The sequence below is a fragment of the Daphnia pulicaria genome, chromosome 6 (assembly GCF_021234035.1).
Source record: "Daphnia pulicaria isolate SC F1-1A chromosome 6, SC_F0-13Bv2, whole genome shotgun sequence".
NCBI lineage: Eukaryota > Metazoa > Arthropoda > Branchiopoda > Diplostraca > Daphniidae > Daphnia > Daphnia pulicaria.
The window spans coordinates 14,982,598-15,006,538 of record NC_060918.1 but is presented as its reverse complement, the minus strand read 5'-3'; positions in this window follow the sequence as shown (position 1 = coordinate 15,006,538).

The window sequence follows — 23,941 nt, the reverse complement described above, 5'->3', positions numbered from 1 at the left end:
GTGCACGCCAGTGCACGCCAGAGCACGCCAGTGCACGCAAGAGCACGCCAGAGCACACCAGAGCACGCCAGTCTAGGCCAGAGCACGCCAGAGCACGCCAGTGCACGCCAGAGCACGCCAGTGCACGCCAGAGCACGCCAGTGCACGCCAGAGCACGCCAGTGCACGCCAGAGCACGCCAGTGCACGCCAGAGCACGCCAGTGCACGCCAGAGCACGCCAGTGCACGCCAGAGCACGCCAGTGCAAGCCAGTGCATGCCAGAGCACGCCAGTGCATGCCAGTGTACGCCAGAGCACGCCAATGCACGCCAGTGCATGCCAATGCACGCCAGAGCACGCCAGTGCACGCCAGAGTACGCCAGTGCACGCAAATGCACGCCAATGCACGCCAAAGCACGCCAATAAACGCCAGAGCACGCCAGTGCACGCCAGAGCACGCCAGTGCACGCCAGAGTACTCCGGTGCACGCCAATGCACGCCAAAGCACGCCAATGCACGCCAGTGCACGCCAGAGCACGCCACTGCACGCCAATGCACGCCAATGCACGCCAGAGCACGCCAATGCACGTCAGTGCACGCTAATAAACGCCAGAGCACGCCAGAGCACGCCAGTGCATTTAAGAGCACGCAAGTGCACGCCAGAGCACGACAGAGCACGCCAGAACACGCCAGTACACGCCAGAGCACGCCAGAGTACGCCAGTGCATGCCAGTGCACGCCAGTGCATGCCAGTGCACGCCAGAGCACGCCAGTGCAGGCCAGTGCACGCCAGTGCACGCCAGTGCACGCCAATGCACGCCAATGCACGCCAGAGCACGATAGTGCACGCCAGAGTACTCCGGTGCACGCCAATGCACGCCAAAGCACGCCACTGCACGCCAGTGCACGCCAGAGCACGCCAGAGCACGCCAAAGCTCGCCAGTGCACGCAAGAGCACACCAGAGCACGCCAGAGCATGCCAGTGCACGCCAGTGCATGCCAGTGCACGCCAGAGCACGCCAGAGCACGGTAAAGCACAGCAGAGAACAGCTGAGCACTTGAAATTGCTATAATATTTATTTCTCTTGTTAAAACCATTTTTTAATCACAGGAAGTGTAAATCAATGTCCAATACACCATTTTAAGTCTATTGAATCACAAAATTTATAGAGCAATTCATGAACAAAAAGTTTTAGAAAAACGCACATCACAGCACTTGAATTTTTTAAAATTATTCAAGTTCTTTTTAGTTCTTTTGTCGGGTAGTGGAGTTCTATTGTCAAGCACTTGAGTTCTGCATAGCAGAGCTCGCCAGTGCACGCCAATGCACGCCAGAGCACGCCAGAGCATGCCAGTGCCCGTCAGTGCACGCCAGTGCACGCCAGAGCACGCCAATGCACGCCAGAGCACGCTAGTTCATTCCAATGCACGCCAATGCACGCCAGTACTCGCCAATGCACGCCAGAGCACGCCAGTGAACGCCAGTGCATGCCAGTACACGCCAGAGCACGCCAGAGCACGCCAGAGCACTCCAGAGCACGCCAGAGCACGCCAGTGCTTGCCAGAGCACGCCAATGAACGCCAATGCACGCCAGAGCACGCCAGTGCACGCCAATGCACGCCAGAAAACGCCAGTGCACGCCTGAGTACGCCAGTTCACGCCAGTTCACGCCAGTTCACGCCAGAGCACGCCAGTGCACGTCAGTGCACGCCAGAGCACGCCAGAGTACGCCAGAGCACGCCAGACCACGCCAGAGCACGCCAGAGCACGCCAGAGCACGCCAGAGAACGCGAGAGCACGCGAGAGCACGCTAGAGCAAACAAGAGCACGCCAGTGCACGCCAGTGCACGCCAGAGCACGCCAGTGCACGCCAGAGCACGCCAGTGCACGCCAGAGCACGCCAGTGCACGCCAGAGCACGCCAGTGCACGCAAGAGCACGCCAGAGCACACGAGAGCACGCCAGTCTAGGCCAGAGCACGCCAGAGCACGCCAGTGCACGCCAGAGCACGCCAGTGCACGCCAGAGCACGCCAGTGCACGCCAGAGCACGCCAGTGCACGCCAGAGCACGCCAGTGCACGCCAGAACACGCCAGTGCACGCCAGTACACGCCAGTGCAAGCCAGTGCATGCCAGAGCACGCCAGTGCATGCCAGTGTACGCCAGAGCACGCCAATGCACGCCAGTGCATGCCAATGCACGCCAGAGCACGCCAGTGCACGCCAGAGTACGCCAGTGCACGCAAATGCACGCCAATGCACGCCAAAGCACGCCAATGCACGCCAGAGCACGCCAGTGCACGCCAGAGCACGCCAGAGCACGGTAGAGCACAGCAGAGAACAGCTGAGCACTTGAAGTTGCTATAATATTTATTTCTCTTGTTAAACCAATTTTTTAATTACAGGAAGTGTAAATCAATGTCCAATACACCATTTTAAGTCTATTGAATCAAAAAATTTATAGAGCAATTCATGAACAAAAAGTTTTAGAAAAACACACATCACAGCTTTTGAATTTTTTAAAATTATTCAAGTTATTTGAGTTCTTTTGTCAGGTAGTGGAGTTCTATTGTCAAGCACTTGAGTTCTGCATAGCAGAGCACGCCAGCGCACGCCAGTGCACGCCAATAAACGCCAGAGCACGCCAATGCACGCCAATGCACGCCAGAACACGACAGAGCACGCCAGAGCACGCCACTGCATGCCATTGCACGCCATTGCACGCCAGAGCACGCCAGAGCACGGCTGTGCACGCTAATACACGCCAGTTTACGCCAGTGCACGCCAGAGCACGCCAGAGCACGCCAGTGCACGCCACTGCAAGCCAATGCATGCCAATGCACGCCAGAGCACGCCAATGCACGCCAGTGCACGCCAATACACGCCAATGCACGCCAGAGCACGCCAGTGCACGCCAATGCACGCCAGTGCACGCCAGAGCACGCCAATGCATGCCAGAGCACACCAGTCCACGCCGATGCACGCCAGAGCACGCCAATGCACGCAAATGCACGCCAGAGCACGCCAGTGAACGCCAATGCACGCCAGAGCACGCCAGTGCACGCCTGAGTACGCCAGTGCACGCCAGAGCACGCCAGAGCATGCCAGTTCACGCCAGACTACGGTAGAGCAAAGCAGAAAATAAAACTAGAAGTTGCTATAATATTTATTTCTCTTGTTAAAACCATTTTTTAATTACATAATGTGTAAATCAATGTCCAATACACCATTTTAAGTCTATTGAATCAAAAAATTTATAGAGCAATTCATGAACAAAAAGTTTTAGAAAAACGCACATCACAGCACTTGAATTTTTTAAAATTATTCAAGTTATTTGAGTTCTTTTGTCGGGTAGTGGAGTTCTATTGTCAAGCACTTGAGTTCTGCATAGCAGAGCACGCAAGAGCACGCAAGAGCACGACAGAGCACGCCAGAGCACGCCAGTACACGCCAGAGCACGCCAGAGCACGCCAGTGCACGCCAGAGCACGCCAATTTACGCCAGTGCACGCCAATGCACGCCAGAGCACGCCAGTGCACGCCAGAGTACGCCAGTGCACGCCTTTGCACGCCAAAGCACGCCAGAGCACGCCAGAGCACGCCAGAGCACGCCAGAGCACGCCAGAGCACGCCAGTGCATGCCAGTGCACGCAAAAGCACGCCAGAGCACGCCAGAGCACGGTAGAGCACAGCAGAGAACAGCTGAGCACTTGAAGTTTCTATAATATTTATTTCTCTTGTTAAAACCATTTTTAATTACAGGAAGTGTAAATCAATGTCCAATACACCTTTTTAAGTCTATTGAATCAAAAAATTTATAGAGCAATTCATGAACAAAAAGTTTTAGAAAAACGCACATCACAGCACTTGAATTTTTTCAAATTATTCAAGTTATTTGAGTTCTTTTGTCGGAAAATTGAGTTCTATTGTCAAGCACTTGAGTACTCCATAGCAGAGCACGCCAGAGCACGCCAATGCACGCCAGTGCACGCCAGAGCACGCCAGAGCACGCCAAAGCAAGCCAGTGCACGACAGAGCACACCAGAGCACGCCAGAGCACGCCAGTGCACGCCAGTGCATGCCAGTGCACGCCAGACCACGCCAGTGCACGCAAGAGCACGCAAGTGCATGCCAGTGCACGCCAGAGCACGCCAGAGCACGCCAGTGCACGCCAGACAGTTCACCCCAGTGCACGCCAGAGCACGCCAAAGCACGCAAGAGCACGCCAGTGCACGCCAGTGCACGCCAGTGCACGCCAGAGCACGCCACTGCACGCCACTGCACGCCAATGCACGCCAGAGCACGCCAATGCACGTCAGACCACGCCAATAAACGCCAGAGCACGCCAGTGCACGCCAGTGCACGACAGAGCACGCCAGTGCATGCCAGAGCACGCCAGTACACGCAAGAGCACGCCAGAGTACGCCAGTGCATGCCAGTGCACGCCAGAGCACGCCAGTGCACGCCAGTGCATGCCAGAGCACGCCAGTACACGCCAGAGCACGCCAGAGTACGCCAGTGCATGCCAGTGCACGCCAGAGCACGCCAGTGCACGCCAGTGCATGCCAGTGCACAAAAGAGCACGCCAGTGCATGCCAGTGCACGCCAGTGCACGCCAATGCACGCCAGAGTGCGCCAATGCACGCCAGAGCACGCCTGTGCACGCCAGAGTACTCCGGTGAACGACAATGCACGCCAAAGCACGCCAATGCACGCCAGTGCACGCCAGAGTACTCCGGTGCACGCCAATGCACGCCAGAGCACGCCAGAGCACGCCAAAGTATGCCAGTGCAAGCCAGAGCACACCAGAGCACGCCAGAGCACGCCAGTGCACGCCAGAGCACGCCAGTGCACGCCAGAGCACGCCAGTGCACGCCAGAGCACGCCAGAGCACGCCAGTGCATGCCAGTGCACGCCAGAGCACGCCAGAGCACGGTAGAGCACAGCAGAGAACAGCTGAGCACTTGAAGTTGCTATAATATTTATTTCTCTTGTTAAAACCATTTTTTAATTACAGGATGTGTAAATCAATGTCGAATACACCATTTCTAGTCTATTGAATCAATAAATTTATAGAGCAATTCATGAACAAAAAATTTTAGAAAAACGCACATCACAGCACTTGAATTTTATAAATTTTTTCAAGTTATTTGAGTTCTTTTGTCGGGTAGTGGAGTTTTATTGTCAAGCACTTGAGTTCTGCATAGCAGAGCAAGCCAGAGCACGCCAGTGCACGCCAGAGCACGATAGAGCACGCCAGAGCACGCCAGTACACGCCAGAGCACGCCAGAGCACGCCAGTGCATGCCATTGCACGCTAGAACACGCCAGTACACGCCAGAGCACGCCAGAGCACGCCAGTGCATGCCATTGCACGCCAGATTACGCCAGTGCACTCTAGAGCACGCCAGTGCATGCCAGTGCACGCTAGAGCACGCCAGTGCACGCCACTGCACGCCAATGCACGCCAGAGAACGCCAATGCACGCCAGAGCAGAACAGAGCACGCCAGAGCACGCCAGTACACGCCAGAGCACGCCAGAGCACGCCAGTGCATGCCAGTGCACGCCAGAGCACGCCAGTGCATGCCAGTGCACACCAGTGCATGCCAGTGCACACCAGTGCATGCCAGTGCACGCCAGAGCACGCCAGTGCAAGCCAGTGCACGCCAGTGCACGCCAGTGCACGCCAATGTACGCAAGAGCACGCCAATGCACGCCAGAGCACGCCAATGCACGCCAGTGCACGCCAGAGCACGCCAGAGCACGCCAAAGTATGCCAGTGCACGCCAGAGCACACCAGATTACGCGAGAGCACGCCAGTGCACGCCAGAGCACGCCAGTGCACGCCAGAGCACGCCAGAGCATGCCAGAGCACGCAAGAGCACGCAAGAGCACGCCAGTGCACGCCAGTGCATGCCAGTGCACGCCAGACCACGCCAGAGCACGGTAGAGCACAGCAGAGAACAGCTGAGCACTTGAAGTTGCTATAATATTTATTTCTCTTGTTAAAACCATTTTATAATTACAGGATGTGTAAATCAATGTCCAATACACCATTTCAAGTCTATTGAATCAATAAATTTATAGAGCAATTCATGAACAAAAAATTTTAGAAAAACGCACATCACAGCACTTGAATTTTATAAAATTTTTCAAGTTATTTGAGTTCTTTTGTCGGTTAGTGGAGTTCTATTGTCAAGCACTTGAGTTCTGCATAGCAGAGCACGCCAGCGCACGCCAGTGCAAGCCAATGAACGCCAGAGGACGCCAGTGCACGCCAGAGCACGCCAGTGCACGCCAGAGCACGCCAGTGCACGCCAGAGCACGCCAGTGCACGCCAGAGCACGCCAGTGCACGCCAGAGCACGCCAGTGCACGCCACTGCACGCCAATGCACGCCAGAGCACGCCGATGCACGTCAGAGCACGCCAATAAACGCCAGAGCACGCCAGTGCACGCCAGTGCACGACAGAGCACGATAGAGCACGCCAGAGAACGCCAGTACACGCCAGAGCACGCCAGTGCATGCCATTGCACGCCAGAGCACGTTAGTGCACACTAGAGCACGCCAGTGCATGCCAGTGCACGCCAGAGCACGCCAGTGCACGCCACTGCACGCCAATGCACGCCAGAGCACGCCAATGCACGCCAGAGCACGATAGAGCACGCCAGAGCACGCCAGTACACGCCAGAGCTCGCCAGAGCACGCCAGTGCATGCCATTGCACGCCAGAGCACGCCAGTGCACGCTAGAGCACGCCAGTGCATGCCAGTGCACGCCAGAGCACGCCAGTGCACGCCACTGCACGCCAATGCACGCCAGAGCACGCCAATGCAAGCCAGAGCACGCCAGAGCACGCCAGAGCACGCCATTACACGCCAGAGCACGCCAGAGCACGCCAGTGCATGCCAGTGCACGGCAGAGCACGCCAGTGCATGCCAGTGCACGCCAGTGCATGCCAGTGCACGCCAGAGCACGCCAGTGCAATCCAGTGCACGCCAATGTGTAACAGAACGCTCGGTCGACTCCCGTTTTCTGTTACTTTCCCTTTCTACAAGACAATCTCTAACGTCGACTACTAGATGTCGCTTCCGCTATACTTCATCTCATACCAGAGGAGGCTGCTACCATTTGAATCTGCCGCCAACTCGCTCCATCCCTTTCCCTTGTTACTTTCCCTTTCTACAAGACAAGACAATCTCTAACGTCGACTGCTAGATGTCGCTTCCGCTATACTCCATCTCATACCAGAGGAGGCTGCTACCATTTGAATCTGCCGCCAACTCGCCCCATCTCTTCCGCCAACTCGCCCATCCCTTTCCCTTTTTACTATCCCCTTTCCCTTTTTGCTATATTAACTTTAGGCGTACTTTTATCTTTTATGACACTATATAAATATATTTTCCTTTTTTTCTTCAACGCTTTTCAATAACAAACTCCCTTTTCGTCCGTCTCCGCTCTTGCCATGTCTTAACGTGTCTGCTCACGTTTCCCTATACTATTCTCTCTAGGCCTAAACATGTCTGCTCCCTATACTTCCTCTCTAGGCCTATGCTAACCGTGCAGCCAGAATTAGTATAAAAACTGTATGTAAATGTTATTCTGGACTGCATTCTCCCACGGCATTCACACTACCATTGTGTTCCAGTCGCACTCTCCTTTTGGTATTGTATTAGTTATATTTTTCCCTTGTGCTCAGTGCCTGTTATTTAAGCTAAGTGCCATTTCCAACTGTACCTCGAAACTTGCCGTTTTTCGACAAGCCTAACCGCTCAGTCCGCTACCACATTCTCTCCATACCAGTAGTATTGTCTCACTTATTTATCATCTCACTATTTAATATTATTAGTTCACCTTATTGTATGATCTGTCCGTTATTAATACATTGTTTAGCCTTAATTATTCCCGTTGGTCTTAGACACTTCACTTTGACATTGTGAGTAAAGTCGCCTCATAGTATTTAAGTTCTTCGTATTGGTGACACAATGATTCCGTTGTGTCGACCTTTACATCTGGTGGCAGCGATTTTCGAACTCACTTACAATGTCATCGTACGGTGCTAGGCCTAAGACTAAAAGTATTTTTCGTAAAAACTTGGAAGATTTAAACGATATTTCTTCTGATAAAACTGTACCGATTCTTCCAACTAAACTTCCTCTTTCTGTCCCAATTACTTCCACTCCGCTCGCATCTACCTTTCATAAGCGCCAAACAATAGACACTCGTGTTATTAATAGACCTACTCGATCAAATAAGAATTATGTCCAACTAAAAAGTATTCCAGATCCTGAATATTTGTTTAAACGAAACGTAAATAAGGGAACTTCAAAATCTTTTACTGAAAAATTCGTTAGTTTTTTTTCCCCGTCGCCAAAAAAATCTAAAGTTGAATCGACTATTTCTCCGATTAAAAAGCTTGCGTTTGACCGTTCCATTTCTCCAAAAGAAATTGAGCCGATTATTTCTGTTCCTTCAGTAATTGAATCACCAGGGACCGTTCAGTCTAACCGTACTAGTGTGGGGCAAACTAGTATAATTAAAAAATCTTCTGGCACAACCGATACTATTATTGAAATACCAGAAGATCTAACTGTAAACGAAATTTCAAATTTGCCTGTTAAAAATACTGAAAATAAGACAATTTTTATTCAAAATAACGCGGAGATTTCAGTAACTAATCACAATTTAATCACGACTGCCAACGGCATCGATTGTCAATCAGCTGTTGAAGAAGAAGATACTCTTTTTGACATTCTTAATCGTATTGGTGGATTAATACGCAATCTTCCCCCCACAGTTTTGCCTACGCCGGTAGCGTTTAATAATTCGACTATCGAGGCCATTCATAACCCGATAACTTACACACCGTATATTCATTTCGATAACGTTATAAGTGAACTGGGAAAGCAAAGTATCGCTGTAGGGGGAGAGGAAGAATCAGTTGAGGATATTATCGAATTTCCCATTAAACAAACCATTTCCCATGGAAACGAAGACGGCCGAAATACAATCAATTCGCAGCAAATACGAGTATTTGGTGACGAACGAACTGAAAAAGCCCCGCCCAAATTACACGACGAGCTCAGAGATAATAAAGTCAATTACGGTTATCTTGAAGAAGAGGCCAGTAGAAACAGATATTTCCCCACTTCGGATATTTTTCAAAACAGCTATCAGGAATCCGTTCGACCGATTTTCCCATTTCCCTCTTCCTCTTCCGGTTTTCCAAATCCTTCCGAGATTAATCCGTTTAAACGACAAACCGACGGGGATTTGGACTCGAGCGTTAGAAACGACAGCCCTTTTAGCTGTATATGCGAATTGTGCAGTGACCGAGCTAATAACGATAATCGAATTCATCAACGCGACTTGGGAATTCCTACAGGAAGTGGGGATATTCAATACCAAATTAGAAACGATCAGTCGTGTTTGGGTCCCGAAACAGCAGGGAATTTTCTCTCTTTACCACCCACTCAAACAGCTATCGTCGATATTGAGTTGTCACCACCACGCAGCGAAAGAAAAATTAATTTTTCGTTACAAACCGACAATCAGCACAATAAATCTGAGCGATTGCCGTATTTTCCCGTCGTTTCCGGGAGTGAATTTATTGCGCCTTTTCAGCCTAGTTACCCAAGATCAGGTGTGCATTCTTCCGACATCGACACTCCCAATTATCTATCAGGCGCTTGCGCGACAAACGAAGTTAATCAAAAATCCCCAGACGAAGATACAGTATCGGAGAAAGTATTTAATTTCTGCAGCAATATCGGCAGATCCGACTCGGTTGCTGCACGAACAGAAAGCAGAAATCCAAATACAGATAGAGACTTTGTTGAGAGAAATTGCAACACCGAGCAATAAATAGACCAACAGAGCCCAGTAAAACTAGTATCAAAAATACAAGTTACGGGGGGAAAGAAAGAATCAATAAAGGGAAATATAACTCAGAGGAAATGGCTGCCGATTCCACTCGCCCAAAACCCAGCTTTTTCGAGCAACATCGAACAGTCGATGAACCTCCCCGTAGGGGTAGAAGGAAAGGAGACTATGAAAGAAGAAGCGACGAAAGAAATCCCAGCGGATGGGCAGGTAGAGGAAGTAATGATTATAGACCAAGAGAGTCTGACACACAATCATCAGATACCGACGAATCAACCTTCTTCGTTGAATATCAGCCATCTCGTGACACTATTAAAAGCCTCAAACCAAAAGGCAATAATAATTCTTCTTCAATAAGAAGCCCTTCTCCCAAAAAAGCTTGTAGTCCCAATAGACCAAGCCAAAATTTTTCGGATACTCATAAAGGAAGAGGAGCTATGACCATGTTGAATCAGATTCAAAATTATACTGGAAGTCCAGCTGTTCGTTTTGATCGCTGGATTAAATTATTTGACAACGTAGTCGCAATGTCAAATTGGAATAACGCAGATATAGTCAATATGCTATCAACTAAAATGTCAGGAGAAGCATACGACCTATTACAGAATATAATGGAAAGTGGCACCCAAGAATATAGTAGTATAAAATCCTATTTCCAAGAAAACTTTCATGGCGACGAAGATTCCGACTATTATCAGACTAAATTCGATGAAATACAAAGAAAGCCTAAAGAAAATATTTTAAACTACGCGTTTCGATTAAAAACAATATATCAGCGCGCTTATCCTTCAAACAAACTTGAGTCAGCGGAAGAAAAAGCGACTCAGCTACGTTTTCTCCGTCAGAAATTTTTGCAAGGCCTAGAGAATGAGCTACAACATATTGTACGCTACAAAAAAGTCTCTTCTTTTGAGGAACTTGTAGCAGTAACTCAGAAATATGCGAAAAGAGTACAGTTAGACCAGCACAGCAAAGACCAAAAAGTATTTGTCAATGCAGTAGCAGCTAACGATCAGAAAGATTCTCTCATAGTTCAGGCAATAGAAAAACAAAACGAAACAATTTGTGCCATTGCAACCAGTCTTAAAATGGGAAATAAGCCTGCTGAGGCGAATGTATATAATAATTCGGTCCAAAATTCAAATTTTGATAATCGATTGGACCGATTAACTGAATCGATCATTGACCTTCGAGGCCTAACGCAAGCAAACATGGAAACAAATATTTCTCTTAATCAGAATAGCGTTGGGCAATCTAATCAGCAAAATCATCAAACCTCCGCTCCCAGAAATAATTTTAATAAGCAATGGCAAAACGCTAGATTTCAACAACCCGTCGGAAGGGAAACATACCTTTTTGACAGTCAGCCTTCCCATTATCCAAATCCAAGTTTTCCACTGTTAGACTTTTCCCTCCAACCCCCTGTTCCGCAGTTTCCGCAGCCCCCCCGCACATTCCCTCGGGCTATTCAGCAGCCGCCCCATCAACCTAATATACAGCTTCAACAAGTGGATCACCCTTTTCCGCCACAATTCGGTAGTGAAAGGCGACTTTGTTATTCTTGTCGTCAACGGGGTCATAAAATCAAAGACTGCCCTGACAGAATATGCATGTAGTGGCATAACTAACAAAAAAAATAACTGATTGAAAAAAAAAACACACAAACATATTAAAAAGACACCAAAATATGAATAATTGAAAAAAAAAAAAGAAAATCAAATAATTTATTAAAATCAGAGATACAAATTAACCAACAGAATTACAAAAACAAATCAAAATGAACAATCCATTGCTGGGTTTTTGCTATGTGCTAAGCCAGTAAATTATAACTCCCTTGCTAAGTGCTTCAATATTTAAATTTGAAACGTTGCTGTGTGTCGCTATGTGCTAAGCCAGTAAATTATAACTCAGTTGCTAAGTGCTTCAATATTTTAATTTGTAAAATTAACTTGCAAAGCTATGTGCTAAATAAGTTAAGAAAATCTTCTGCTACTTTTATGTGCTAGATATTTTCGTGTTAAACCACTAGCTATGAGCTAAAATTGGTTTAAAACACATTTTTTTTTTGCTGCATGCGCTTTGTGCCATTTGCAGTTGTTGTTTCGTCTTTGCTAAGTGCTTAGGGGAATTCAAATAAGCTAAGTGCTATAGTAATTTTATTTGTGTTTAATGCAGCCTGGCTACTTTTCTTCTTCACAGGTACAATACTCCCCCCCTCTTTTAATAAATAAAATGTTTAAATAAGATCTAAGTGATCTGAGATTTAAAGCTACGTGCTCAAGCAATTTGACCCCCCCCCCCCTATTTTCATTTGGTCTGATCTAAAATTATTCACTTTGGTGGAGACTTAACTTGTAAATTTTCTGGGTATTATTTTATCATTGATGAGGAAGTGCAATTGTTGACGAACAAGTCAAATGAGATTCACCAAATTTCAAAATGATAAAATTGCAAATCCTCATCAATTCGGAAATGAAACTTATAATGAAATAGAGCTATGGTCTTCCGCTTTAAGAGATACTCTCCCTTCTAACTTCGTTAATTCTCTTTTGAAAAATAAATAAAAAACAAAATAAAACAAAAAAAATAGTAGAAAAAAAATGATTTAAGAAAAAAGAATAATCAAAATACTGAAAAAAATAGCAAACAACAATAAAAAAATTAATGCATACTTGCCAATCAAATCAATCAAATCAAATCAAAATTTTACAATTAAATGTATAACAATGTATGTCAACAACAAACGAAACAAATCAAAACAAAAAGAAAAACACCCTACTATCCATGAAATCACATATATTCACATATCACTTTCACACAAATAACCTCAACGAACTTGAAACATTTTTTCTCTTTGTCATCTTTTGGGTGGATATATATTTATATGCACCTTTTTTTTTTTTTCCACATCTCTCAACACACTCCTCCACTCGTCGAAAGCTGAAAAGCTACTAAATTCCATATGTCCCATCGTTATATTGTTTACTTCCTTGGCCCTTCCATCCAACGATAAGTTCGCGGAAAAAATGTCCAACTCCCCAGACACTTGCCATTCTACCTTCTCTATTTTTCTCCTCCGTATTTTGGTAAAACATTTTTGGGGGAAAGGAAACAGCCATGGGTCCTCAATATAGTGTCAATTATACCTTCCATTTTTCCCTATGATAAAAATATGTCCCTTTTTGTCGCCTTGTTCTTTTCGCGCCTCTCTTTTCCTCTCTTTCTCTCTTTTCCTCTTACTATTTTTAACTTACTTATTTATTATTACTTATTCCTATACTTAAAATTCTTTTACTTACACTACTATGCATATGTTAAACGCGTATTCCATTAATCCCAAATCATGTTGCTCCTCATCATTATTAACTGCTCATCAAAGAAAACGATTAAATTCGCATCATCCGAAGAACAACGTCACATCAAACATTCGCAAGTAGTGCCAACAGCACCGGATGTGTCAGCTATTTAATACACACCCATTCCTGTCAACTTTACTACTTAAATCACTATTTGTGGCGCACAGCTTCGCTTCAACAATTTCACTGTCAGCCGGACCGGATGGGAACTGACAAATTTCACTCCCTGCTATTGGACTAGCGGGACCGTGAATTTTAATGATCGTCTCCACGCCTTCCGAAATAATACTTGGGAGCCGGTTGAGACTTCTCTCGTCGTTCCACAACGTGATTTGGCAGACGCTTTTCGCTATACTGATGTTACTTTCTTCGAATATCATCAACGTTCAAATCCTGCGTATGCTGACTCACAGACCAGCCCAATGGATATCATAGCCGACCTGACGGCCTCAATTAACGAACATTCTGCAAAAGGAACTTCACAAGATACTACCATTGGTGCATCCAACATCATTGTTACGGCGATTGAAAAAACCAACACAGCTTTTGGGAATTTCCATCTCTTCCTTCTTATCGTCACTCTAATTTGTGCCCTTATTTTCGGCGTGGCCATTTGCATCGCTACAAATTGTTGCGGAGCCTCGAGATTGCTGCAATATTTAAGAGAAAAATTTGCCCACTTCAAAGGATCTTACTATTTGGATGATGATCAGAATAATTCCGAATACTGTCTGCTGTTTAGATTCCGTGACGTAATCTCATAGGGCCGGGAGCGATGTAACAGAACGCTCGGTCGACTCCCGTTTTCTGTTACTTTCCCTTTCTACAAGACAATCTCTAACGTCGACTACTAGATGTCGCTTCCGCTATACTTCATCTCATACCAGAGGAGGCTGCTACCATTTGAATCTGCCGCCAACTCGCTCCATCCCTTTCCCTTGTTACTTTCCCTTTCTACAAGACAAGACAATCTCTAACGTCGACTGCTAGATGTCGCTTCCGCTATACTCCATCTCATACCAGAGGAGGCTGCTACCATTTGAATCTGCCGCCAACTCGCCCCATCTCTTCCGCCAACTCGCCCATCCCTTTCCCTTTTTACTATCCCCTTTCCCTTTTTGCTATATTAACTTTAGGCGTACTTTTATCTTTTATGACACTATATAAATATATTTTCCTTTTTTTCTTCAACGCTTTTCAATAACAAACTCCCTTTTCGTCCGTCTCCGCTCTTGCCATGTCTTAACGTGTCTGCTCACGTTTCCCTATACTATTCTCTCTAGGCCTAAACATGTCTGCTCCCTATACTTCCTCTCTAGGCCTATGCTAACCGTGCAGCCAGAATTAGTATAAAAACTGTATGTAAATGTTATTCTGGACTGCATTCTCCCACGGCATTCACACTACCATTGTGTTCCAGTCGCACTCTCCTTTTGGTATTGTATTAGTTATATTTTTCCCTTGTGCTCAGTGCCTGTTATTTAAGCTAAGTGCCATTTCCAACTGTACCTCGAAACTTGCCGTTTCTCGACAAGCCTAACCGCTCAGCCCGCTACCACATTCTCTCCATACCAGTAGTATTGTCTCACTTATTTATCATCTCACTATTTAATATTATTAGTTCACCTTATTGTATGATCTGTCCGTTATTAATACATTGTTTAGCCTTAATTATTCCCGTTGGTCTTAGACACTTCACTTTGACATTGTGAGTAAAGTCGCCTCATAGTATTTAAGTTCTTCGTATTGGTGACACAATGATTCCGTTGTGTCGACCTTTACAAATGCACGCCAGAGCACGCCAATGCACGCCAGAGCACGCCAGTGCACGCCAGAGTACGACAGAGCACGCCAGAGCACGCCAGTACACGCCAGAGCACGCAAGAGCACGACAGAGCACGCCAGAGCACGCCAGTACACGCCAGAGTACGCCAGAGCACGCCAGTACACGCCAGAGTACGCCAGAGCACGCCAGTGCATGCCAGAGCACGCCAGTGCATGCCAGTGCACGCCAGAGCACGACAGAGCACGCCAGAGCACGCCAGTACACGCTTGAGCACGCCAGAGTACGCCAGTGCATGCCAGTGCACGCCAGAGCACGCCAGTGCATGCCAGTGCACGCCAGAGCACGCCAGTGCACGCCAGTGCATGCAGTGCACGCCAGAGCACGCCAGTGCATGCCAGTGCACGCCAGTGCTCGCCAATGCACGCCAGAGCACGCCAATGCACGCCAGTGCACGCCAATGCACGCCAGTGCACGCCAGAGTACTCCGGTGCACGACAATGCACGCCAAAGCACGCCAATAGACGCCAGTGCACGCCAGAGTACTCCGGTGCACGCCAATGCACGCCAAAGCACGCCAATGCACGCCAGTGCACGCCAGAGCACGCCAGAGCACGCCAGAGCACGCCAATGCACGCCAGAGCACGCCAGTGCACGCAAGAGCACGCCAGTGCACGCCAGAGGACGCCAGAGCATGGTAGAGCACAGCAGAGAACAGCTCAGCACTTGAAGTTGCTATAATATTTATTTCTCTTGTTAAAACCATTTTTGAATTACAGGATGTGTAAATCAATGTCCAATACACCATTTCAAGTCTATTGAATCAATAAATTTATAGAGCAATTCATAAACAAAAAGTTTTAGAAAAACGCACATCACAGCGCTGGAATTATTTTATAATTTTTCAAGTTATTTGAGTTCTTTTGTCGGGTAGTGGAGTTCTATTGTAAAGCACTTGAGTTCTGCATAGCAGAGCACGCCAGAGCACGCCAGCGCACGCCAGAGCACGCCAGAGTACGCCAAAGCATGCCAGAGCACGCCAGTGCACGCCAGAGCACGCCACTGCACGCCAGTGCACGCCAGTGGACGCCAATGCACGACAGAGCACACTAGAACACTCCAGAGCACGCCAGTGCACGCCAGTGCACGCCAGTGCACGCCAGTGCAATCCAGTGCACGCTAGTGCATGCCAGTGCACGCCAGAGAACGCCAGAAAACGTAGAGCACAGCAAAAAACAGCTCAGCACTTGAAGTTGCTATAATATTTATTTCTCTTGTTAAAACCATTTTTTAATTACAGGATGTGTAAATCAATGTCCAATACACCATTTCAAGTCTATTAAATCAATAAATTTATCGAGCAATTCATGAACAAAAAGTTTTAGAAAAACGCACATCACAGCACTGGAATTTTTTATAATTTTTCAAGTTATTTGAGTTCTTTTGTCAGGTAGTGGAGTTCTATTGTCAAGCACTTGAGTTCTGCATAGCAGAGCACGACAGAGCACGCCAGCGCACGCCAGAGCACGCCAGAGCACGCCAGAGCACGCCAATGCACGCCAGAGCACGCCAGTGCACGCCAATGCACGACAGAGCACGCCAATGCACGCCAGAGCACGCCAGTGAACGCCAGTGCACGCCAATCCACGCCAATCCACGCCAGTGCACTCCAGAGCACGCCAGTGCACGCCAATGCACGCCAGAGCACGCAAATGCACGCCAGTGTACGCCAATGCAGGCTAGAGCACGCCAGTGTACGCCAATGCAGACCAGAGCACGCCAATGCACGCCAGTGCACGCCAGAGCACGTCAGTGCACGTCGGTGCACGCCAGAGCACGCCAGTGCACGCCAATGCACGCCAATGCACGCCAGAGCAAGCCAATGGACGCCAGTGCACGCCAATGCACGACAGAGCACGCCAGTGCACGCCAGAGCACTCCAGAGCACGCCAGTGCACGCCATAACACGCCAGTGCACGCCAATGCACGCCAGAGCAAGCCAATGGACGCCAGTGCACGCCAGTGCACGCCAGAGCACGCCAGAGCACGCCAGAACACACCAAAGCACGCTAGAGCACGCCAGAACACGCAAGTGCACGCCAGAGCAAACCAATGCACGCCAGTGCACGCCAGAGCACGCCAGTGCACGCCAATGCACGCCAGAGCACGCCAATGCACGCCAGAGCACGCCAGTGCACGCCAATGCACGCCAGAGCACGTCAATGCACGCCAAAGCACGCCAGTGTACGTCGGTGCACGCCACAGCACGCCAGCGCACGCCACAGCACGCCGAAGCACGCGAAAGCACGTCAATGCACGCCAGTGCACGCCAGAGCACGCCAATGCACAGCAGTGCACGCCAGAGCACACCAGTGCAAGCCAATGCACGCCAATGCACGCCAGAGCACGCCAGAGCACGCCAATGCACGCCAATGCACGCCAGATCACGCCAGTGCACGCCAGAGCACGCCAGAGCACGCCAGAGCACGCCAGAGCACACCAAAGCACGCTAGAGCACGCCAGAACACGCAAGTGCACGCCAGAGCAAACCAATGCACGCCGGTGCACGCCAATGCACGCCAAAGCACGCCAGTGCACGCCAGAGCACGCCAAAGTATGCCAGTGCACGCCAGAGCACACCAGTGCAAGCCAGTGCACGCCAGAGCACGCCAGTGCAGGCCAGTGCACGCCAGAGCACGCCAGTGCAGGCCAGTGCACGCCAGAGCACACCAGAGCACGCCAGTGCACGCCAGAGCACGCCAGAGCATGCCAGAGCACGCCAGAGCACGCCAGAGCACGCCAGTGCACGCCAGTGCTTGCCAGTGCACGCCAGAGCACGTCTATTGTTAAAACCATTTTTGTAATTACAGGATGTGTAAATCAATGTCCAATACTCCATTTCAAGTCTATTGAACCAATAAATTTATAGAGCAATTCATGAACAAAAAATTTTAGAAAAACGCACATCACAGCACTTAAATTTTATAAAATTTTTCAAGTTATTTGAGTTCTTTTGTCGGGTAGTGGAGTTCTATTGTCAAGCACTTGAGTTCTGCATAGCAGAGCACGCCAGAGCACGCCAGTGCACGCCAGAGCACCATAGAGCACGCCAGAGCACGCCAGTACACGCCAGAGCTCGCCAGAGCACGCCAGTGCATGCCATTGCACGCCAGAGCACGTAAGTGCACGCTAGAGCACGCCAGTGCATGCCAGTGCACGCCAGAGCACGCCAGTGCACGCCACTGCACGCCAATGCACGCCAGAGCACGCCAATGCACGCCAGAGCACGATAGAGCACGCCATTGCACGCCAGTACACGCCAGAGCTCGCCAGATTACGCCAATGCACGCCAATGCACGCCAATGCACGCCAGTGCACGCCAGAGCACGCCAGAGCACAACAGAGCACGCCAGTGCCTGCCAGTGCACGCCAGAGCACGCCAGAGCACGCCAGAGCACGCCAGTGTATGCCAGTGCATGCCAGAGCACGCCAGAGCACGCCAGTGCACGCCAGAGCACGCCAGAGCACGCCAGAGCACGCCAGTGCATGCCATTGCACGCCAGAGCACGATAGAGCACTCCATTGCACGCCAGTACACGCCAGAGCTCGCCAGAGCACGCCAGTGCATGCCATTGCACGCCAGAGCACGTTAGTGCACGCTAGAGTACGCCAGTGCATGCCAGTGCACGCCAGAGCACGCCAGTGCACGCCAATGCACGCCAATGCACGCCAGAGCACGCCAATGCACGCCAGAGCACGACAGAGCACGCAAGAGCACGCCAGTACACGCCAGAGCACGCCAGAGCACGCCAGTGCATGCCAGTGCACGCCAGAGCACGCCAGTGCATGCCAGTGCACGCAAGAGCACGCCATTGCAAGCGAGTGCACGCCAGTGCACGCCACTGCACGCCAATGCACGCAAATGCACGCCAGTGCACGCCAGAGCCGCCAGTGCAGGCCAATGCACGGCAGAGCACGCAAGAGCACGCAAGAGCACGCCAGTGCATGCCAGTGCACGCCAGAGCACGCCAGAGCACGCCAGTGCACGCCAGAGCACGCCAGAGCACGCCAGAGCACGCCAGAGCACGCCAGTGCATGCCAGAGCACGCCAGAGCACGCCAGTACACGACAGAGCACGCCAGAGTACGCCAGTGCACGCCAGAGCACGCCAGTGCACGCCAGAGTACTCCGGTGCACGCCAATGCACGCCAAAGCACGCCAATGCACGCCAGTGCACGCCAGAGCACGCCAGAGCACGCCAAAGTATGCCAGTGCACGCAAGAGCACACCAGAGCACGCAAGAGCACGCCAGTGCACGCCAGAGCACGCCAGTGCATGCCAGTGCACGCCAGAGCACGCCAGAGCACGGTAGAGAACAGCAGAGAACAGCTGAGCACTTGAAGTTGCTATAATATTTATTTCTCTTGTTAAAACCATTTTTTAATTACAGGATGTGTAAATAAATGTCCAATACACCATTTCAAGTCTATTGAATCAATAAATTTATAGAGCAATTCATGAACTAAAAATTTAAAAAAAACGCACATCACAGCACTTGAATTTTATAAAATTTTTCAAGTTATTTGAGTTCTTTTGTCGGGTAGTGGAGTTCTATTGTCAAGCACTTGAGTTCTGCATAGCAGAGCACGCTAGAGCACGCCAGTGCACGCCAGAGCACGATAGAGCACGCCAGAGAACGCCAGTACACGCCAGAGCACGCCAGAGCACGCCAGTGCATGCCATTGCACGCCAGAGCACGCCAGTGCACGCTAGCGCACGCCAGTGCATGCCAGTGCACGCCAGAGCACGCCAGTGCACGCCACTGCACGCCAATGCACGCCAGAGCACGCCAATGCACGCCAGAGCACGACAGAGCACGCCAGAGCACGCCAGTACACGCCAGAGCACGCCAGAGCACGCACGTGCATGCCAGTGCACGCCAGAGCACGCCAGTGCATGCCAGTGCACGCCAGAGCACGCCAGTGCAAGCCAGTGCACGCCAGTGCACGCCAGTGCACGCCAGTGCACGCCAGAGCACGCCAGAGCACGCCAGCGCACGCCACAGCACGCCACAGTACGACAAAGCACGCCAGAGCACGCTTATGCACGCCAGAGCACGCCAGTGCACGCCAATGCACGCCAGAGCACGCCAATGCACGCCAGTGCACGCCAGAGCACGCCAATGCACGCCAATGCACGCCACTGCACGCCAGAGCATGCCAGTGCACGCCAGAGCACTGTAAAGCACAACAGAGAACAGCTCAGCATTTGAAGTTGCTTTAATATTTATTTCTCTTGTTAAAACCATTTTTTAATACAGGATGTGTAAATCAATGTCCAATACACCATTTCAAGTCTATTGAATCAATAATTTTATAGAGCAATTCATGAACAAAAAGTTTTAGAAAAACGCACATCACAGCACTTAAATTTTTTAAAATTTTTCAAGTTAATTTAGTTCTTTTTTCGGGTAGTGGAGTTCTATTGTCAAGCTTTTGAGTTCTGCATACCAGAGCACGCCAGTGCACGCCAACGCACGCCACAGCACGCCACAGCACGCAAAGCACGCCAGTGCACGCCAATGCACGCCAGAGCACGCCAATGCACGCCAGTGCACGCCAGAGCATGCCAGTGCACGCCAATGCACACCAGCGCACGCCAATGCACACCAGAGCACGCCAGTGCACGCCACTGCACGCCAATGCATGCTAGTGCACGCCAGTGCATGCCAGTGCACGCCAGTGCATGCCAGTGCACGCCAGTGCATGCCAGTGCACGCCAGTGCAAGCCAGTGCACGCCAGTGCAAGCCAGTGCACGCCAAAGCTCGCCAGAGCACGCCAGTGCACGCCAATGCACGCCAGAGCACGCCAGAGCACACCAGAGCACGCCAGAGCACGCCAATGCACGCCAGAGAACGCCAGAGCACGCCAGTGCACGCAAGAGCACGCAAGAGCACGCCAGCGCACGCCAGAGCACGCCAAAGCACGCCAGAGCACGCCAGTGCACGCCAGTGCACGCCAGAGCACGCCAGATTTTTCAAGTTATTTGAGTTCTTTTGTCGGGTAGTAGAGTTCTATTGTCAAGCACTTGAGTTCTGCATACCAGAGCACGCCAAAGCACGTCAACGCACGCCACAGCACGCCACAGCACGCCAAAGTACGCCAAAGCACGCCAGTGCACGCCAATGCACGCCAGAGCACGCCAATGCACGCCAGTGCACGCCAGAGCACGCCAGTGCACGCCAATGCACGCCAATGCATGCCAGTGCACGCCAGTGCACGCCAGAGCACGTCAGTGCACGTCAGTGCACGCAAGAGCACGCAAGAGCACGCCAGAGCACGCCAGAGCACGCCAATGCACGCCAGTGCACGCCAGAGCACGCCAATGCACGCCAGAGCACGCTGATGTACGTCAGTGCACGCCAGAGCACGCCAGAGCACGCCAGAGCACGCCAGAGCACGCTAGAGCACGCAAGAGCACAATAGAGCACGCCAGAGCACGCCAGTGCACGGCAGAGCACGCCACTGAACGCCAATGCACGCCAGAGCACGCCAGTGCACGCCAGAGCACGCCAGAGCACGCCAGAGCACGCCAGTGCACGCCAGAGCACGCCACTGAACGCCAATGCACGCCAGAGCACGCCAGTGCACGCCAGAGCACGCCAGTGCACGCCAGAGCACGCCAGTGCACGCCAGAGCACGCCAGAGCACGCCAGAGCACTGCCAGAGCACGCCAGTGCACGCCAGAGCACGCCAGTGCACGCCAGAGCACGCCAGTGCACGCCAGAGCACGCCAGAGCACGCCAGAGCACGCCAGATTTTTCAAGTTATTTGAGTTCTTTTGTCGGGTAGTGGAGTTCTATTGTCAAGCACTTGAGTTCTGCATACCAGAGCACGCCAGTGCACGCCAACGCACGCCACAGCAAAACCACAGCACGCCAAAGCACGCCAGTGCACGCCAATGCACGCCAGAGCACGCCAATGCACGCCAGTGCACGCCAGAGCATTCCAGTGCACGCCAATGCACACCAGCGCACGCCAATGCACGCCAGAGCACGCCAGTGCACGCCACTGCACGCCAATGCATGCTAGTGCACGCCAGTGCATGCCAGCGCACGCCAATGCACGCCAGAGCACGCCAGTGCACGCCACTGTACGCCAGTGCATGTTAGTGCACGCCAGAGCTCGCAAAGGGCACGCCAGTGCACGCCAGTGCACGCCAATGCACACCAGCGCACGCCAATGCACGCCAGAGCACGCCAGTGCATGCCAGTGCACGCCAGAGCACACCAGTGCATGCCAGTGCACGCCAGAGCACGCCAGTGCACGCCAGAGCACGCCAGTGCAGGCCAATGCACGCCAGAGCACGCCAATGCACGCCAGTGCACGCCAGAGCACACCAGAGCACGCCAGAGCACGCCAATGTACGCCAGAGAACGCCAGAGCACGCCAGTGCACGCAAGAGCACGCAAGAGCACGCCAGCGCACGCCAGAGCACGCCAAAGCACGCCAAAGCACGCCAGAGCACGCCAGTGCACGCCAGAGCACGCCAGTGCACGCCAGAGCACGCCAGTGCACGCCAGAGCACGCCAGTGCACGCCAGAGCACGCCAGTGCACGCCAGAGCACGCCAGTGCACGCCAGAGCACGCCAGTGCACGCCAGAGCACGCCAGATTTTTCAAGATATTTGAGTTCTTTTCTCGGGTAGTAGAGTTCTATTGTCAAGCACTTGAGTTCTGCATACCAGAGCACGCCAAAGCACGTCAACGCACGCCACAGCACGCCACAGCACGACAAAGTACGCCAAAGCACGCCAGTGCACGCCAATGCACGCCAGAGCACGCCAATGCACGCCGCGTGCACGCCAGAGCACGCCAGTGCTCGCCAATGCAAGCCAATGCATTCCAGTGCACGCCAGTGCACGCCAGAGCATGTCAGTGCACGTTAGTGCACGCCAGAGCACGCAAGAGCACGCCAGAGCACGCCAGAGCACGCCAATGCACGCCAGTGCACGCCAGAGCACGCCAATGCACACCAGAGCACGCTGATGCACGTCAGTGCACGCCAGAGCACGCCAGAGCACGCCAGAGCACGCCAGAGCACGCTAGAGCACGCCAGAGCACAATAGAGCACGCCAGAGCACGCCAGTGCACGGCAGAGCACGCCACTGAACGCCAATGCACGCCAGAGCACGCCAGTGCACGCCAGAGCACGCCAGAGCACGCCAGAGCACTGCCAGTGCAAGCCAGTGCACGCCAGAGCACGCCAGTGCAGGCCAGTGCACGCCAGAGCACGCCAGTGCAGGCCAGTGCACGCCAGAGCACACCAGAGCACGCCAGTGCACGCCAGAGCACGCCAGAGCATGCCAGAGCACGCCAGAGCACGCCAGAGCACGCCAGTGCACGCCAGTGCTTGCCAGTGCACGCCAGAGCACGTCTATTGTTAAAACCATTTTTGTAATTACAGGATGTGTAAATCAATGTCCAATACTCCATTTCAAGTCTATTGAACCAATAAATTTATAGAGCAATTCATGAACAAAAAATTTTAGAAAAACGCACATCACAGCACTTAAATTTTATAAAATTTTTCAAGTTATTTGAGTTCTTTTGTCGGGTAGTGGAGTTCTATTGTCAAGCACTTGAGTTCTGCATAGCAGAGCACGCCAGAGCACGCCAGTGCACGCCAGAGCACCATAGAGCACGCCAGAGCACGCCAGTACACGCCAGAGCTCGCCAGAGCACGCCAGTGCATGCCATTGCACGCCAGAGCACGTAAGTGCACGCTAGAGCACGCCAGTGCATGCCAGTGCACGCCAGAGCACGCCAGTGCACGCCACTGCACGCCAATGCACGCCAGAGCACGCCAATGCACGCCAGAGCACGATAGAGCACGCCATTGCACGCCAGTACACGCCAGAGCTCGCCAGATTACGCCAATGCACGC